Genomic DNA, 14,483 nt, shown 5'->3' on the forward strand with positions numbered 1-14,483 from the left:
GCGGAAGTGTGGCCGTCATCACACCCAGCCTCGTGCGGCCTGGCACCTTTCAGTGCTGCTCACACGCTGCAGCTGTTTGCTGCCATTTAGGCTCTTTCTCAGATTTGCTTATAAATGTAACTACGCTGTCCAATTTTTTGTAAGACAGAGAGAGAGACTGACAGAGAGAGAGCACATCCCAATGGGGTCCTGGATTCTGGGCTCGTGCATGCCCAGCATACTTGGGGGAGTGGGGTGGGGTGGGGCTCTGGATATCAACCCAGAACCTTTCCGTGTGGGTGAGCCTCACAGAACATCACGTTTTACCACTCGGCCACCATCCAGCCTCCAATGCCCATCGTAGCCAGTGCCAGCTAATAGGTTTTAATTTTATCATGAGTGCCAATTACTCCTTTCCCAGGCCCCATCCCAAGTGAGGATCATAAGGGTTGAATGTCACTACCACGTTATTTCACAAGAAACGCAGACACAGTGTAATGCAGTGCGGGCGCTGTTTCCTCTCATTCCTTTTTCTTCAGTCTCTGAACATCTGGTAGAAGAGAGAGTTATCTGGATAATGTTATTTTTCACTCATCTTTAGCCATGGTATGTTAAATGTGCTAGAAATTCTAAAAACAAAATGTGTCTATTTCTTGTTGGTCCATCCATCCATCCATCCATCCATCCATTCATCCATTTCTCCACACACTTATTTCATCACTTCTCATGTTTACCAAGCCCTTTTGGCTCAGGGTGTAGATGAAAGACAAATGTGAGTCAGCTACATTTCTTTCTCCTGAGCTCAGAGGGAGAGGCTGACGTTGTAAATACTGATTACAGTTTCAAGTGCTGTGGGCAGGCCCCACCGGGGAGGGCCAGGCGAGAAGATTCCATTGAGGAAACGAAAAAGCAGAGGAGCAGCCCCAACAGGGCCGCAGGTCCCCGCTGAGCTGTCCTCAGAAGCAAATAAAGAAAATGCGAGCAGAGTCTGGAGTCAGGGGTGCTGGGTGCAGGTGTGGGCAGGAGCAGGCGCCACACTCGCCTGGGTTCTTTCATTCTGCTAACCCGTGGGGTGGATCCTGGCTGCCCTGCGTTGAGGAGCAGGAGGGATGGGGACAGAAATCCTGGCTGTCCCTCTGTACTGTGACCTTTGGAAAGGGAATTACACTCCCTAGGCCTCAGTTTCCACATCTATTAAGTGAAGATGCAGCTGTTTCCTAGGGTTGTGAGGATTAAGTGAATTTACATATGCAAAACACTTAGCTAGTGCATGAATTCAATTAAAAACAGCTACTGTTACTATTCCTGATAATCGAACTCTGGGACCATAATTAGGTGACCCAATTCACCCACCTAAAAAGGGGCAGAGTGAGGGGTCAAACCCTTTCCTCACCCACTGTAATGTGTGCAGAATATAGGATACAGAGCAACAACCTAATCAAGACTAGATGCAACCAGAAAAAACTCCCTGCCGGAGGTGGCATCCGAACTGAGTTTGAAAGAAGGACCAGGCATTTGTCAGGGGAAGAAGTAGCGAAAAGCATTTCAAGGTGGGAGAAGAAACTGTGGAGAGGCCTGAAGGCATGACCACGCATGATGTGTTGGCCGGGGCTGGAGAAGCGAGGGCGCCAATGAATACCAGCTGAGGCATTTGGTCTAGATTCCCAAGGCAAGGCAGTTCCTTGTTTTGTTTTAGGTGCTCATTGTTTTTGTGTTTATATGAAGGGTAAAAAAAGTGAAGGAGAGGTTCAGTTATGGTAGCACATGCTGCTAAGGCATTGTGCTCTCTGTAGGCCGGGACCACATGGGAGGCCTGGTTTCCATTCCTGGTCTAACCTAAAGGTCAGGAAAAGTGGCATGCCCCCATAATCCCAGCAACTGGGGAGCCTGAGGCAGGAGCATCAGAGCCTGAAGCTGGTCTGGGTGAAAAACAGAGCTGGACGCGGCAGTGTGTGCCATTGTCCCAGCTGGCAGTCTGAGGCAGGAAGATCATGACGTGGCGAGACCTGGTCTTATTAAAAAAATAAAACAGTGAAAGAGAAATTTAAAAATAGAGGTCATCTGTACTTAGAACATACTGTTTTTCTTTAAATAGCTTGCTCTTGTACTTAGATTATATCACAATCGTAAATGGAAAGCTCACAGTGCCAGATGTGTTTTGGAATTCAAATGTTTTTCTGATTTAGAAAAGTGATACAGTGCATATACTCCACATTAGTTTACACCCCCAGAGGGCGAAAGAATCAATGAGTGTTTCTCAGAGAAATGTATGAATATTTACACCAAGTAGGATGAAGACTATATATAGCTTGTCTTAAATGAGCTTGGGCTCCAAACTTACCAAAAAAACCACTCACTTTTCAGGGACTTTTGCATTTTAGAATGTGGACGAGTAGAATCATTTGCTGAAACTGGAAGGTAACAGAAATGCACTTATTGCAGACAAATGATGTGATCGGAGTCCAGCTCCCGTCCCCAGCTGGCTGCAGAGGTGCCGCCTTGTGAATGGAGGACTCTCGGGTGTCAGGGCGGTGCCCGAGGCCTCCACAGCAACGTTAACCAAGGGGAAACTGGGTGAGGGGAATACAGGAGTTCTGAGATGTTCTTGAGCTTCCCCATAAATATAATGCTATTCTAACATTAGGTTTATTAAAAAGACGAAAAACAAATAAACAAAAAAACCACCGTCAACTCTCCATCAAAGAATCACTTTCTCACTGAGTGATTCCATCCTTAATGGCTCTTCTTCATCCCACCTTAAATTTGTCGATGGTCTTCCTGGGCACCAAGGCAGGCTCCCTGGCTTTAAGAAACTCTGACTGGGCAGGGCTAGGCCATGCTCTCTCTAGACACCAGGCCAAGGGATTGGGCTTTTTCTGTGGCAACGAGATTTCCTTAGAGGTGTTTACCTGGGTTTGGGGGATGCTTTTAGAATATTGTTTGGGGTGCTGGGGGTGGGGGTAGGGTAGGGTGAGCAGTCTGGCCTGAGGGCAGAGATTGGAAAGGTGAAGAGAAAGTGTGGCGGTCTGGCAGGATGACTGCAGAGAAGGGGACAGACCCGGAGGGACCGGGGGTTCAGAGCCGCAGGATTCCAGGCCTCCTGAGTGCGTGTGTTGGAAAGGGTGCTGGGGCTGGCTGGGGCAGGATGTTGACCTTGAGCAGGCCAAAGGCATCTCACCAAAATGTCCCACAAGGGACTGGACGGAGTATGTGCCCAGAACTCAGTGCCAGAGACTCAGAGGTCTGAATGCCATCCTTTCCCAGAGATTAATAGGGACCTAGAGCTGGAGGACATTTCCAGGAGAGAGAATAGGAGCCCTTCACTACCCGACCTCATGTCCCCACCCAACTATTCCCTCCGAGGTTTAAATGTCTGGGGAGGGGGAGAGTGGAGGAGCGAGAGACCCAGGCTTCCTATACTTCGGGCATAGGCAGAGCGTCCACGTTCTAGGACGAAGGGAAGCTTGGCTCCTCGTCGTTCAGCGTGAAGACAGTGGGACTGGGACCTGTGTGGTGGAGGGAACCTCCTGAGTACCTCCAGGGCTGCCTAAGCACCCAGCTGTTCTACCAGAGATGAAGGTCCCTCCATGCGAAAGATGCGCATGGAGCCGCCCTCCAGAGTGCAAGGAAGTAGGGCTGGCCTCTCTCAGTCCGCAAACCTGGCTGCATCTGAGCGACAGCCCACACAGCACACCCATCCTGAGCCCGCTTTTGTACCCAAGCAGCTCTCAGCTAGCCATTAGTCCCTTCCTGAGCCACCAAATCCGGGACCCTGTGCCGTGCCACTGCCAGTCTGGGTCGTTAGCTCAGCTGCAAGGGGGAGAAAACTTGGGGATTGGTTGCTGAACCTGGACCTGGATCTGGGCCAGCACACAGGCCTGACTGGTTTGGCCCTAACTCCTGGGTTGTCCTCTGCCCCCCCCCACCCCCTATGGCGCGGGGAGTGGCAGCCGGCTGCGGGCCTACCGGGGAAAGCTGGTCGGCCCCACATCCCCAGCAGATGTCAGTCTGGGAACAGGAAGCCAGCATGTTTGGGGTTTCTAAAAATAAATAAATAAGTAATAACCACAACCACAAGAACGGTCTTTTATTCCAAAGTAAAAAAATGCTTTAATGACTAGAGCATTTAGCACATCGGGGGTTTTCATTGTTTTCAATTATATGCAATTCTGAAAAGGAGAGCACAAATTCTGAGCCTGAATGGAGAATTGTGGGGCTGCGGATTTGTGCTGTTTTAAACATTTGCTTTACTACTTTAAGAAGAGAACTGTAAAATAGAAATAATGATATATTATTACAAGTAAATTACACTGTGGAGTAGCATTAATATTGCAGTTGAAACCTAGAATTTGAAATAAAGATGGAAATATTCATTTGTACATAGTTTTTGTTCTTAGAAAAATGATTTGGAATGAGGCAAGAGGCTTCCTTCTGCCTGCGCACACCCACTGGGGGCCCGAGGCCCAGACAAGGAGGGGGCCCGCTGCCTTGTCATGGTCCCAGCCATGGGGCCTGAAGTGCCCGCAGGGACTGGGAACTAGAGGTTTTCAGCCCAAGGCTGGTGTGGGCAGGGCCCTCCGCTTCCCCCAGCAAAGGTTTGAGGCCAGTGGGACGCCCCCTCCTTCTCACTCTGACTTTCTGACAACCCAGAAATGGGGAGGGAGCAGAGGAGACTCAAGATGGCAGGGATTATAGGGGGACAGTGTAGCAGGAAGTCAATAAATCTCTTTAGGAAGATAAATCTAGATGGGTGTGGGAAGTGGGTGTTTGGAGGTTCTCTCCTTTTGGGTTTTCTTTTTTCTGATTACAAAAGTAATTTACACTTGGGACCAGCAGTTAGCGTAATGGCTATGTCGCTGGACTCCCATGTAGTCAACCGCGGTTCGCGTCCTGGACCCAGTGGCTTAAAATTCACGCCAGGCGTGTGTGTGCGTGCGTGCCCAAGATCCCGAGAGGAGAATGGAGGAGAAGGGATTGCGGCGTGGCCATCCCCCTGGGGGGTGATGTCTTGCTTTCTGTCTCTCTGTCTCTCTCTGTCTGGTGAGCGCACGTGCCCTATAGCAAAAACCTCTCCCCCCACCCCCCAAAAAAAAGAAAGAAAGAAAAAGTAATTTACACTTGTGGCAAAAGGAAAATGAATGCATTACAGAAATATGTGGCTTAGAGAATAGGAGCCCCTGCAGTTTTGAGTGTGTTGTGTGGTGGGATGGTGGCAGTTAGGTTCTTGGGGACAGAGGCTGGATAAGGAGATGGTGACAATAGGTGACAGATGAACTTCACTCCTTGCCATCAGCACCTCCCTTCTAAGAGGTAGGCCCCATTGCTAGGCCTGACCCCGCATCCTGGCTTCCTCTAATCCTTCTGGGAGCAGGCAGGAAAAGGGTCACAGGAAAAAGTTAGGGTCTATAGCTTCCTTCTATTTACTTACCAGTGAAACAGGTTTTTTTGTTTGTTTGTTTGTTTGTTTTAAAGAGGTTTTTGCTATAGGGTGCATGCACTCGTCAGAGAGACAGAGCAAGACAGAGAGATAGAAAGCGAGACATCACCCCCTAGAAGGGCCACACTACAATCCCTTCTCCTCTAATCTCCTCTTGGGTTTTTGGGCATGCACGCACACACACCCGGTATGAGTTTTAAACTGCAGGGTCTGAAACTGGAACTGCGGTAGAATACGTGGGAGTCCAGGGATGTAACCATTACACCACTACAGTCCCACCGACTGTATTTTCTAAACCAAACATCAGATCCTATACATGTGTGTGTGAACTGTCTGTTCATCTATATATATATATAAAGAGAGAGAGAGAGTTTTTTAGAGAGAGAGATTTTTGCTGTAGGGTATGTGTGCTCACTATAGAGATAGAAAGACAGAAAGCAAGAAATTCCCCCCCCCCCAGGGGAGATGGTCAGGCCGTAATCCCTTCTCCTCCATTCTCCCCTCAGTAGTTAAATATTCCTTATAGTCCTACTATTAAAGATTAACCTGCGAATGGAATCAATCTCACAGTGTGCTAGGTTTGGTTTTTGGTTTTTGGGGATTTTTTTTTGCCATGCAGAAAGTGCTTTTGAATATTGTTGAATTTATTAATATTTTCTTATATTGCATCTGGATATTTTCTTTTTTTATTAGAAAGCATTTATTTGGGATTTGGGCTGGGCTTCAGCTGGGCTTCCATGTCCTTTGATATCTCAAGTGTCTCCGTTTTCTGAGGCACAGCAGTGAGACCTCAATCATAGTGAGACCAGCCAGATGGATGGTTTTCTTATTTCTTTCCCTCCCTGGAGTTCCACAACCCTCCCCTAAGCCAAGGAGCCCGGTTTGGGGACAGACACTTAGCTGTTACTGGGAAAGGCAGACGTCACATGAGGGTAAAAGGAAGCTACCCACATCACCTCTCTCAGCTGGTGGAACGGGTACCCAGAGCAGCTCTTAGTTCACACCTGGGCTGTGAATCATAGAAAGACTTTATCTACACCAAGATATAAATAAATCACCTAGATTTCTTCTAACATTTGTGTGGTTTAATTTTTTACATTTCGATTACTGACCCACTTGGAGTTCGCCCAGGTGGATGATATGGGTGGTAGGGTCCAGTTTTGTAATCAGCAAGGTAGGTTACATGGAGCCTGGGTAGAAGGGTGGCGGGGGAGATGAGTGACGGTCCTTCTGGTCTGGGCCACTAGGTGGCGCCCCCCAGGTTTATTTCTGCTGGAGGAGGAAATGCTGTGAGTCCTCAAAAGAAAAAGGAAATGACCAGTTGGGAGTAATTGGCCAAGAGGAAGTCCTAGTAAGAAGCTTCGCTTCATTGACACAACCTTGGCTTCTGGGTCCAGGGGCAGGCTCTGGGCTTTCCCTCCTGTCTTAGAAAACAGCATTTCCTCCGTGTTTCTATTTTCCACTCAGAGGCTGATGTGGACCAAGTGTGTGTGTGTGTGTGTGTGTGTGTGTGTGTGTGTGTGTGTGCGCGCGGGGGGGAGGGCAGGGGCAAGGTTGCCTTTGCAACTTCTCCAGGCCCTGGGGTAAGGCGATGGAGGAGTGAAGCCACAGGGAAGCAAAATGGCACTGCCCTGACATTTGCGTTTCAGCCAGCCTAGGCCTGGGTGTGAACACACCTTGGTTCTGATTCTAGTGTCCACTGGCCCTGTTGTTGGGTACATGCTGCTTAGCCTTCTATTCCTCAGTTTGTTCGTAAAGTGGGAGAACAATGCCTTCCCTGCCCACGTGCTTAGGATGTCAATGGGATAAAATATATGCCCTGCCAAGTACAAAGCACTTTGCAAGTGCGTTCTTACTACTTCATGGCTACAGTTTGTCATATCCGGGTACATCTCATTGAAAGATGGCATGTTATAAGAACTTGCATTTATAGGTTGATTTGCTTTTTGTAAGTTGGCTTTTCCATGTATCTTCTCTTAACGAGAGACTGAGGACACAGTCTTAATGAGATAATGGACTAGCTTGAAGAGGACTGCTCAAGTAGAAACCCTAGGAGATGAGCTTTCCTAGGTTCACCAGGCCCCTGAGGTTATGTGCAGAATTACGTAGGTGAGCGTCATCCATGGCCTGCATGAGATTGCTAACAAAGTTCTTCTCTCAAATGTGGTTAAAAACCACAGTTTTGAAATAAGGAGTCAGACCAGCTCCAGAGCCCTGTCCCCCTTCAGTTTCTGAAAGAATTGAACTGGTCCTTTCCCAGGCCCCAGATGAATTCTTACGGCCACTAGTCGCACTTCTTGCTATAGCCAGTCTAGAGAGAAAGGGGAGTTGTGAGAAGAGCCAGCCGTGTCTAAAAACCAAAACTGAAACTCTAAGTTAGTTTGGCTCTCATGGCAGCCCAGCAAATAGGTCAGAACATAAGTTAGTCTTGAAGAACTCCTCCTGTTTTGCCACAGTGGTCTTTTCTCCATGCCAAAGTTGTCCTACCTTGGGGCCTTTTGCAAAGGTTCTTTTATTTGCCTAGAATGTTCTTGGCCAGGCTCTTCCCCTGACAGAATCTTTCTTATCATTCCGGTTTTAGCTCCAGCATCATTTCTTGAGAAAAGAACTCTGGGATCAGGCAATGCCCCCAGCCTGAATGACTTCTCAAGAGAATTTATCACCTGGGAGTAGTCTTATTATTTGCTTATTTGTTTCTTGTCCACAATGCTTGTTCCCCCACCCCATCCCACCCCACCGCCCAAATGAATGAGAGCACCCTTTGGGCAGTAACTGAGATGTTAACCACAGACCTACAACAGTATCTGATGCAAAGTGAGTGCTCAACACAGACTGATGGAAGGGATGTGTGCAGTGTAAAAGGAACCATGTTCTCATTAGAAAGTGCCACATCAGCAGGGCCTGCAGGTGGCGTAGTGGGTAGGGCCACTGGACTCCCACACGGCCAACCATGGTTCGAATCCTGGACCTGGCAGCTTGCTTTCTCACTTTTCCTCTCCTTCTCTCTCACTCTGGTCAAATTGAAAATAAATAAATTAATTAATTTAAATAAAATAATTCTTAAAAAAGAAAGAAAGAAAAAAGTGCCACATCAGCATCTTCGACTCTTGCTTATTCTTCAGTGCCATCGTTTAAGTCATCAAGTCATCAGGCGTGCTCTACTTATTTATTTATTTTTTTTTTTTTGGAGAGGTTTTTGCTATAGGATATGTGCGCTTGCCAGACAGACAGAAAGAAAGAGAGATAAAGAGTGAGAAACCACCCCCCAGGGGGGATGGCCAGGCCACAATCCCTTCTCCTTCATTCTCCTCTCGGGATCTTGGGCACGCATGCACACATGCCCAGCATGAGTTTAAGCCACCGGATCGGGGACTCAAACCGTGGTCGACTACATGGGAGTCCAGCGACACAGCCATTATGCTAACTGCTGGTCCCAGGCATGTTCTACTTCTGAAGGATGTCTTGCACCTGTCCCCTCGCCCCCATCCCTACCTATTCCCCTTCTTCCCAAGGCCATTGCTTGGCTACCTGGCTAGTAATGACCCTATACACCTCTGTACTTGGGTAGGGACAGCCCTGCACCTTTCTGCACCTGGGTAGTAGCAGCCCTGTCTCTTTATACCTATAAAGCAACAGCCCTGTACCTTTCTCCCCACTGCCAGCCCTGCCTAAAACACAGGCTGCCCCACCCCAGCTCTGCTCCCATTCACCTCCCATTCCCGGGACAGCCAAGTCCCTGTGTGTCTTCTACCATTCTTGAGGCTGAATCCAAGTGTCCTCCCACAGCATCCTGAGGCTCTGCTTTCCCAGCCAGCAGACTCGCTCATCTCAGTACTGGAGCCCAAGTATGGAGGTGTAGGCAGTTCCTTGGGAATCCCCTGAGAGGATGCAAGGCTCTTGTGCTTCTGAAGACTGCAGTTACGGTGGGGTGTGGGGAGGAGCTGGAGCAAGAGAGAAGATGGCTCAGGAGCTGGCTGAAAAGGACCCATGCAGAGCAGACCTGGGCCCCAGAGAGTTTTTGGGGAGCTGAGGGCAAAGGCTGCTGGGGCTGGCTTGCCAGAAATTAATCGAGACCTTGGAAGAGCTGGAATGCAGCTGCTCCTAGGTGGTGAAATAACCTTGTCCTAGTCTGTTAGGTGGGATGGGTGGCCATCCAGGGTGAGCTGGTGGGCTGTGTAGTAACGAAAGAGGGGAGAAAGCACATCTAGCGTGATAGGAGACCTTGGCTCTGGTGAGGGAGCAAATACTGAGCACAGGTGATGATATGGAAGAACCCATATTATGACAGAAGTGGGAAGTTTTACGTCGGCTGTATAGGTAACGATGTCTAGAGGTCTTATGGAAGACACTGTGTTTCGTGTGAGTCATTAACGTTAAGACCGTATATTAACTGGCCCCATGGCCTGGTGGTTAAGGCAGCTGGATCCCACATGACTGATCACGTGGTTTGAATCTCAGCCCTGATGGCTTGAAAAACACACTGGGCATGTGTGCATGTGTGCCCCAAAGCCCCACAGGATGGGGAAATAGAGGAGACAGGTTCGTGATATGATCATGCCCCATTAGGAGGTGACTTCTTCCTCTCTCTCTGTCTCTGTCTCACTCTGTCAAGCACACATACCCTCTAGAAAAATTTTTTAAAAGAAATGATTTGATTTTATTTATGATGATGATGATTATGATGATTTTAAAATTTGCTATAGGACACGTGCACTCGAGAGAGACAGAGAGAGTGAGGAAAAGTGAGGAAGCAAGCCACCACGTCTAGGACTTGAACCACAGTCAGCGATGTGAGTCCAGCACCTTAATCTTCAAGCCACCGGCTGGCCCCCATCTAGGGAAATTTTAAAAATAAAATAAAGAAAGAATATGTATTGGGCTGGCCCCAGGGCCCTGTAGTTAAGGGTGTCAGCTCCCACAGGGCTAAGTTGTTCAAAGCCCAGCCCCGGCAGCTTAGAAAACATATGCCTGCACGCCTAAATCCTCGCAGGATGGAGAAGTGGCGGAGAAGGGACTGTGGCACTACCATACTCCATCAGGGGCTCCTTTCTCTTTCTGGCTCTCTGTCAGTCTGGCGAGCATATGTGCCCTCTGGCGAGATACGCATGCACAATTCATATATAAATACACACATTAACATACATATATGTGAATTTCAATGTCAAACATCTGAATTCATCTACCCCAGTGATAATTCATCTTGTACTGTGTGCTATCTCAGCAGAAAAATGCTTTCCTCAAATGTGTCGGTTCTATTTTTAAAAAGGTTCAGTGACCTATTTCTGTAATTCTCATAGACACCGAAAGAGCAGCTGAGTCTATTTAAAAGACTCAACTCTATTACCAAAAAGTTATCCGTGCCAGGTGTGACCTAGAGAGGTGCCATCTTGCTTTGCAGTAGAGAAGCATAAGAGGAGTCCTGTCACCGAGAGATCATGGACGCACACCCCCCCCACACACACACACACACACTTGTCCAACACACTTCTCCATTTTTGAACAATGTCATGCTGACTATACTCCAACTTTAGCCAAACTCAACATTAGATTGCTTAAGAATCAACCATTTCCTGGACAAAGATCTCAAAAAGTAAATGTACAAAAGAGGAAACAGAAACCATTGGGTAAGACGTAGAAAAATGGTTAGCTTCTCTAGTAATCCAGGAAATGAAAATGATAATACCACTTTCCACATCTGAGCGATGGTATGAGAAGTCAGAATAGTGATTCCATTCCGGGGGATGGAGGGGAGGGAAGAGACCAGGGAAGTGGCTTCTCAGGGTCTGGTCATATGCTGTCTCTTGATATTAGTGCTCCTCATGGGTGTTGGCTTTGTGAAAATCCACTTATGACTCATTCACTTTTCTGAATGTATGATAAACCTCATTATAAACTTCACATAAAAAAACAAGGGCCAACCATGTGGCCCGCTGGTTAAGCACTGTGCAAAGGAAGCTAGATCTCATGTGGCTCACCAGGGTTCAAGTCCCAGCCCCAGAGGGTTACACACCAGGCATACACACACTTGCTCAGGGTCCTGGCAGGATGGATATGTGGAGGAAAAAGAATTGTGGCATGCCCAACCCTGCCACAGGGTGTGCTCTCTTCCTCTCTTTTTTCTCTCTCTCACGCACACATACACAGTCACCCTCTGTCTTAAAAAATAATAATTTTTTAAAATTTTATAGGTTTTTGCTATAGGGTGCGTGTGCTCGCCAGACAGAGAGACACAGAGAAACAGAGAGAAATCACCCCCCAGGGGGGATGGCCACCCTGCAATCCCTTCTCCTCCGTTCTCCTCTCGGGATCTTGGGCGCACACGAACACATGCCCAGCGTGAGTTTTAAGCCACCGGGTCCTGGACGCGAACCACAGTCAACTACATGGGAGTCCAGCGACATAGCCATTACGCTAACTGCTGGTCCCAATAATTTTTTTTAAACTTCCCATCAGACATGTGCATTTACTGGAGAGAAACAGAGAGAGAAAGAGTGAGAAAGTGCAAAAGCGTTCCCCCAGGGGGATGGTCATACCACAGTCCCTTCTCCATAATTCTCTTGGGATTTTGGGCATGACACACACATGCCTGATGCTTGTTTGTTTGTTTGTTTTTAAGAAATATTTATGGGACCAGCAGTTGGCATAATGGCTATGTTACTGGACTCCCATGTGGTCTACCGCGGTTTGAGTCTCTGACCCGGTGGCTTAAACTCACACCAGGCACGTGTGCATGTGTGCCCAAGATCCCGAGAGGAGAATAGAGGAGAACAGGTCATGGCATGGCCATTCTCCCTGGGGGTGTGAGTTCTTGCTTTCTGTGTCTCTGTCTCTTTCTGTCTTTCTGGCGAGTGCAGGTGTCCTATAGCAAAAACCTTTTCAAAAAAATTTATTGGGAACCAGCAGTTAGCGTAATGGCTATGTTGCTGGACTCCCACATAGTCGACCACAGTTCGCGTCCCGGACCCGGTGGCTTAAAACTCACGCTGGGTGCGTGTGCGTGCGTGCCCAAGATCCCGAGAGGAGAATGGAGGAGAAGGAATTACGGCGTGACCATCCCCCCTGAGGGGTGATTTCTCGCTTTCTGTCTCTATGTCTCTCTCTGTCTGTCTGGCAAGCGCACGCACCCTATAGTGAAAACCTCTCAAAAAAATTTATTTAATTAATTCCATTTGTTATTGTTATTATTATTATTTTAATTTGACCAGAAAGAGACTGGCAGAGAGAGAAAGGGAAAGCAAGAAAGCAAGCCACGAGGTCCAGGACTTGAACCACGGTTGGCCATGTGGGAATCCAGCACCTTTAACACCACACCACCTTCCAGTGCCAATTTTTTTTTTAAGATTTATTTTATTTTGACTCTATTTATTTATTTAAATTTGACCAGAGAGGGACAGAGTGAGAGTGAGAGAGGAAAAGCAAGAAACCAGGCTGCCAGGTCCAGGAATCGAACTGTGGTTGGCCCTGTGAGAGTCCAGCACCTTTAAGTACCACGTCACCTGCTGGCTCCATGCCTGATGTGTTTCTAAAGCCACTGTGTCTGAGATTCAAACTATGTAGTTGATTATGTGGGACCCGGTCACCTTAACCACCATGCCACCAGCTGGGCCAAAAACAACCCTTACTTATTATTTTTTTAAAGCAAGATCACTGGAGCCAGCAGGTGGCATGGTGGTTAAGGCTCTAGATCCCACATTACTGCCTCCATGGTTCAAATCCTGGACCAGAGGCTTGTAGAACATAACAGGTTCCTGTGCGTGCTTGCCCAAAATCCCAAGAGGAGAACGAAGGAGAAGGAACTGCAGCATGGCCATCCCCCAGAAGTTGATTTCTTTCTTTCCCTCTCTCTTTTTCTCTCCGGCAAGTGCACATACCCTATGGCAAAAATCTAACAACAAAAAAGCTCACTTTCTACCTATTAAGTTAGCAACAAAAAGTGGGGTAAGGGGTGTCATAAGGATAATGCACTACTCAAGAGACACTGGATTCCACAATGCTGCTACTATTGGAATCCCTGGGCTGAGCAGCCTGAACATGACAGCACGTGTGTGTGGCCAAGATCTGACAGGCTGGAGGACTAGAGGAAGGGGATCCCAGCATGCCCAGACTCTGTGGAGGGTGCTCTGCTCTAATTCAATGTGTGTGTGCACAAGCTATCATGAATAAAAGAAAAAGAGCTAGCCTATAGCCTGTGGTTAAGGGAGCTGGATCCCACATGGCCAATTACAGTTCAAATCTTGGCCCTGGTGGCTTGCAAAACCACGTGTGTGTGTGTGTGTGTGTGTGTGTGTGTGTGCATCCCCAATCCCAACAAGGTGGAGAAATTGTGGCATGACCATGCTCATTGGAGGGTGTTTTTTCCTCTGTCTCTGTCTCTCTGGAAAGCACATGTGTCCCTGGCAATTAAGAAAGGAGAAAGGACAGGAGAAGAAAAAAGTTAGCACGAGTGTGTGAGATACAAACCAGTGCAGCTGATACCACTGTGAAGTCACAGTGCTCACCTCCTGCTGTGGCCGTGTACATTAATACAGTCCTCTTTGGGGAGCAATTTGACAATATGAATTTAAACTTTTAGAAGTATTCATATCTGTTAACCTAATCATTTAACTTCTGAGACTCTATCTTAAAACTCTGTCCTACATGTCAAAAAGAGGTTTATGTGCACATATGCATTGTAATGTCATTTAATAATAACAACAAAAAACTTCTAATAGTAAAAAAAAAAAAAAGCAAAAAAAAAAAACGAAAGCAACCTAAATGTCCAGCTACAGAGTAATGGTTAAATAAATTTTGCTAAATTCATATGATGATAGTTTCTACATGCTTTACAATAGAGTAATGACAGTAGGAAATGCAATATAGTAAGTAGAAAAAGCAGGATATTAAATTGTAGACACAAATTACAGCTATGTTAAAAAAAAAATAGCTCTATGATGGTTGGAACTCGTGGCCTCTCTCCCTTTACTTGTATGTATCACTTTTTCAGTAACTCTTCTGGAAGACAACTGTATATAGCAGGGATATTGTAATGGGAGAGTGAGACAGGGCAGAGGGACAAACATAGGAAAAA

At 47.3% G+C, this 14,483-nt stretch overlaps 1 pseudogene; it reads right to left on the minus strand.

Annotated features, from left to right (window-relative positions):
- Nucleotides 1-285: 285 nt before the first annotated feature.
- The window catches only part of LOC102498215 (60S ribosomal protein L15-like), a 29,146-nt pseudogene continuing 14,948 nt past the window's right edge, over nt 286-14,483 (minus strand).

The sequence above is a fragment of the Tupaia chinensis genome, unplaced genomic scaffold, assembly GCF_000334495.1.
Source record: "Tupaia chinensis unplaced genomic scaffold, TupChi_1.0 Scaffold000314_1, whole genome shotgun sequence".
In the NCBI taxonomy this organism is placed as follows: Eukaryota; Metazoa; Chordata; class Mammalia; order Scandentia; family Tupaiidae; genus Tupaia; species Tupaia belangeri.